Source organism: Solanum stenotomum, unplaced genomic scaffold (genome assembly GCF_019186545.1).
Source record: "Solanum stenotomum isolate F172 unplaced genomic scaffold, ASM1918654v1 scaffold13697, whole genome shotgun sequence".
Taxonomy (NCBI): domain Eukaryota; kingdom Viridiplantae; phylum Streptophyta; class Magnoliopsida; order Solanales; family Solanaceae; genus Solanum; species Solanum stenotomum.
In genome coordinates this window covers 19,839-25,192 of record NW_026022669.1, presented here as the reverse complement: position 1 = coordinate 25,192, position 5,354 = coordinate 19,839, and the positions used below count along the sequence as shown (strand labels likewise).

The following is a 5,354-nucleotide window of genomic DNA, read 5'->3' as shown; positions in this document are numbered from 1 at the left end:
CCCGCATGAGTATGTAGGAAGTTTTACAGAGGTACGCAGCCTGTTGTCATTCAATAATGTGTCACAAGAGTCAATCCATCTTCGGTTATTTCAACTATTTTTACGGGGGAGGCTAGCAAGTGGTTGGCCGAGATACCAAACAATTCCATCACATCATGGGAGGAGTTGATTATAACATTCACTACAAGATTCTTTCCCCCATCAAAGTGTCACAGCCAAGGGGTAAATCCTAGACGTAACACATCGTACATGACCCCAAAGGGGTCTCATACAAGCCCTTAGCATATCATGACATAACAACACAGGGAAAATTGCAGAAAAATTTAAAACTTTCTTTACAATAAAGTCTTTTATAAAATGAGAGAGAGTCTATACACTATGTCTTAAACCATCTATAACATTTGAATTAAAAACTCTTGAATATAATCTTAGGGACACGACCCTTACAAAAAGTCTAAAACATAAAAGAAACACATAAAGGACATATGGTCAAGCCCTCGAATACTATGACGACTCACCAATCTTCTTCTTCTTGATATGTAATCACTACAAGAAATTTCATTTTCAACGACCAATTCTTGTCCACAGAATATGAATTCGGTCGTTAATAATATATCTATAACGACAAAATAATTTTTTTGTTGTTAGAAGTTAATTTTTAATTAATTCTCAGCGACCAAATAATTTTCGGATGTTAAAAAAGTTAGTATCCGGTTGTTAATTAATAATCAAGAAGGGCCCTCTTTAATTATTTTATAAAACAATATCACACGTCTCTCTACATACCCCACCCCTCCCCTCTACATACCCCACTCCTCCCATCCGTTTGGAACAACAAACACTAATATTGTCAAATTTCTGGGTTTGTTCACTTTGTTGTTAGAGAAATCAGGGGAACGATCTACACAATCTACAGGTGAATCAGCTCTCACCTACAGTTAGAGAAAATTCAACAGCTTGGAGGATATGGTGCTTCTCTCTAGTTCTGTTAGAGGTTTGGGGATTCTCGATTTCCATCTTCCCACATTTTATCAGCCGTACGTCTCTCTCAGTTCAAAATAATGAGCTTTAGTTTGTTGGAGGAAAATTAGCAAGAAGATAAGATCCAAAGCTTGCGTCAATTTCTAGGTTTGTTGAGAAAAATTAGTCATGGGTTTCTTAGTTCCATCTATTAAAGGAAATCATGTATTTCTATTTTGATTGCAGAACACATTCTAATTTGTTGTAAAGTGAATCGTTCTTGTTTCTTACTTCTAGTCGGCTTATGGGTCTATTGGATGATTGAGTATTCTTCTCTTTGGGGTAAGTTTATGCTATTTTTACTTTGAATTGCTTTGTGGAATAATTAATTTTTCCAAATTCTGTAGTTTCCCTGATTTTTCAGTTTCCATTTAGGTTTATTTTTTCTCTTTTTAACTGAAAACATTTTTCTGCTTTATGCACTAGTGTAGTTCAGTCATATCCTTATTAATGTGTGAACTGAATCCTTTAATATTTCTGCATCCATGTTTTTTTCGATTTCTTTTTGTATGGTTCAGGTCATAGAAAAACATAGTTGTCTCACTTCTTTTGATAAAGTAAAGGATAAAACTGTGTCAATTATAATATGATTTGTTTGTACAGACTAGAGTTAACTTCTTTCTCAAGCTCTTAACAAATATTTATTTAGCTTATTCTTGCTCGACTTAACGTGTAACCTAATTGTGATTCACTGCATCCGAGTTCACCTTCAAAGTTGCCATTTTGACTAGTTTGTCGGCAAGCATCAATCTGAAAAAAGGATAGAGCTTGGACATTCTTTTAACTTTGTCTTATTTGACATTTGAATCTTGTCTAATCTCTATGGATAAGTGTGTCGTGATACTTGAAATAGAAATTTTCTTGATGCTATTGTTTCTTTGCAATGATGTCATCATATCTCTTCATTCATATGCCTCTCTTTGACAATGATGTACTCGATATTTGCTTGAGATAGAATCTATCTTGTCTTATAACTTTATTATGTAGGTGCCAAGGAGCTAAAAATTGACTTTTAGAAGAATCAAAATCACCTAGAGTTTGAAATATGTTTGCATAGTATGTACTGAAGATTCATTATGGAATCATTCTCTAGTTCAATAGCTATCTATCATAAGAAGTCTGTCCTGTAGCTATCTGTGTCTTTTTGAAGTTTGCTATTACTTGAAAGCCAAATAACAAAATATATAAATCAACCCATCATTATATATTTTGGCTATTCATTTTACAAGGCAACAAAATTGATAACCATTTCATTTTTTTTGCTCTGTACATAAGTTTAGTATTTTTGAATGAAAATAGGGAAGGCAACAAGAAAGTTATTAATCTCTAGCCTTAACTTTAATTATCAGTCCTTGTCTCTGTAAAATCTAGTCATAGGTCACTATGTATATCCTTGCAATAACTATTCCCTGAATATGCTTGCCTCTGCTTAGAATTGGTTCATGTATTAACTGGTTTTAGGATTCTCTAAGACAACCAAATCACTTCTTAGTAGATGGTTATTGTTTTCCTTATCTGATGCATAGTGGATTCTCAAAGACGACCACAATTATAACTTATATTGTCGTGTTAAATTGACAGCTTCTCTTCATACTGCTCATCTTCACCTTGCTGCGACTAATAATCTGGAAACATTCTTGAAGGTAAGTTTGGATTCTTATAACTATGAATTTGTTTGTGAAATGCCTCATTTTTCTCAAATCTGAACTTGTATTGTATGATTCCATATCAGTTTCTTTTTTCTATTTTTTGTGTCTGTGGAATTGAGCATATTAGTGGTAAGCATATATGTTGAATGTCCTATTGTGAGAACTCTTGTTAGTATACTTGATTGAAAATAAAATGATGTGAGATAATGATTGTTGTTATAGAAAAGTGATTTGCATCTCATTCTGTAAAGAATGGACTGCAACTGAAACTTGGAAGCAAGTTGTTGTTTATTGACTTGACAAGCAGTAGGAAATAGGAAGAAAAATGGATTATCTTCATAATAAAGAATGGATTCTCTTAGACAACCACATTAGTTCTTAATAGATGGTTATTGTTTTGCTTTTCTGATGCATAGTGGATTCTCTAAGACAACCACAGTTATAACCTATATTGTCGTGTTAAATTGACAGCTTCTCTTCATACTGCTCATCTTCACCTTGCTGCGACTAATAATCTGGAAACATTCTTGAAGGTAAGTTTGGATGCTTATAACTATGAATTTATTTGTGAAATGCCTCTTTTTTCTCAAATCTGAACTTGTACTGTATGATTACATATCAGTTTTTTTTTCTGTTTTGGTGTTTGTGTGGTTGAGCATATTAGTAGTAAGCATATATATATGTTGAATGCCCTAATGTGAGAACTCTTGTTAGTATACTTGATTGAAAATAAAATGAGGTGAGATGATGACTGTTATTGTAGAAAAGTGATTTGCATCTCATTCTGTAAAGAATGGATTGCAACTGAATCTTGGAAGCAAGTTGTTGTTTTTATTGACTTGAATAGCAGTAGGAAATAGGAAGAAAAATTCTCGTTTAAGTGCACTAATACCACATGTTAAATAACTACCAAGTGAATAAGTATATTTCAAATAACACTATTCATTCTTTGTGCATGTAGTTTGTTTTTTTCCCATTCTATGATGAAGTCCTTCTGCTTAAACAAGACTATTTTTTCATCTTTTCCATTTATCCTTAACTTGTCTCCTACTGTCTTGATTATATTTCCACATTAATGAAATGAAATAGGCCTGCTTCTAGTTGGATTAATGTGAAAATGTGTGCCTATTATTTTGTCTCTTGCGANCTTACCACTACCTCGTGGAGGTAGAGAGGCTGTTTCCGGTGGACCCTCGGCTCAAGTACATCCAAACCAAGTAAGAGAAGAGGAAACATTATATAAAACGTGAAAATGTGTATTTTCACATTAATGAAATGAAATAGGCTGCTTCTAGTTGGATTAATGTGAAAATGTGTGCCTATTATTTTGTCTCTTGCGATAGCTTTTGTGAATGGAAACTAATATAGAGTGTTTCAAGAGATTTTCGAGTATGAAAGTTCATTCTAAAAATTAAAAAGAGAGCTGAAAGATTGCTGCAAAAATGAATACAATGTAATCTTTTAGGACTGAAAGGTTTAGTATAAGTAAATACACTGTATACAAGAAAAGTTAGATAGACAACATGATTTGAATCTGATTTGTCTAAGTTGTTTACTGATTTAAATATTGAGTTGATGTTATACATTAAGGTATGTTTGGGGTACACATAGGTGTGTTAGATACATTGATTTTTTTAGGAGAAAACTAATTCAGTTAGTACTATACTTGCTTTTGCTAGCTTGATGACTTAAACCTTAAAAAAAATAAAATTACACAAGAGTACATATATACTCACTGTTTGATTAATTGAACATTAGAACAAAAAGATAGTAACATTAAATAAACATAGTATTAAATTTTATTCAAAACAAAATTTTAGTTCTTACTCTTTTTTGTTGTTATACTAATATGATTGTTATATATTTTTCGTGATTCAAGACTATGGCACCTAATAAAGAATGGATGCAACTTTTTGATGATCGACTTGATAATGCTTATGTGCTTGGGGTGGAGAAATTTTTGAATTATGCTTTTACAAAGTTAGGAGAAAAACAAAAAATACGTTGTCCATGTATGAAATGTTGTAATGCATCTTCAAGAACTCGTGAGATGGTTAGGTCACATTTATTGGTACATGGAATTGTCCGAAGTTATACTTTTTGGTATCATCATGGGGAGAGGTTACATGAACCAGAATCAGATTCTGAATTTGTAGACAATAATGACATTGAAAGGGATGATGAGGAGGATGAAATACATGAGATTTTAGGGGATTTATATCCTAATTTGAATGAAGTCATTATGAACATAGGTGGTGATGATTTTATTGAGGAGGAAGCAAAACAATTTTACAGTCATTTAAAAGATTTTGAGCAACCAATCTATGAAGGTTCCAAAGATTCTAAACTTTCTACTTTGGTCAAATTACTTCATATAAAAAGTATTGGTAAATGGAGTAATGCGTCATTTACAATGTTGTTGAAGATGTTGAAGGAAGATGGATCAAATTTGCCAACTTCATATTACAATGCAAAAAAGATAATTTGGGAGCTTGGATTTTCTTACCAGAAAATTGATGCATGTAAGAATAATTGCACGTTGTATTGGAAGGATGATGCGCTTCTTGAATCTTGCAAAGTATGTGGAACATCTAGATGGAAGGAGGATAAACGTAATAGGGAAACAAAACTTAAGCATGGGAAAAAGATACCATGCAAGATTTTGCGTTATTTTCCTCTAAAGCC

The 5,354-nt window shown here is 32.6% G+C and overlaps 1 long non-coding RNA gene across 1 annotated transcript; it reads left to right on the top strand.

Moving 5' to 3' along the window:
• The first annotated feature begins 796 nt into the window (after positions 1-796).
• Positions 797-3,199, top strand: LOC125850090 (uncharacterized). Its single transcript, XR_007444743.1, has 3 exons — positions 797-1,128; positions 2,602-2,663; positions 3,141-3,199. It is a non-coding gene; the product is annotated as an uncharacterized LOC125850090 (long non-coding RNA).
• The last annotated feature ends 2,155 nt before the right edge of the window (positions 3,200-5,354 follow it).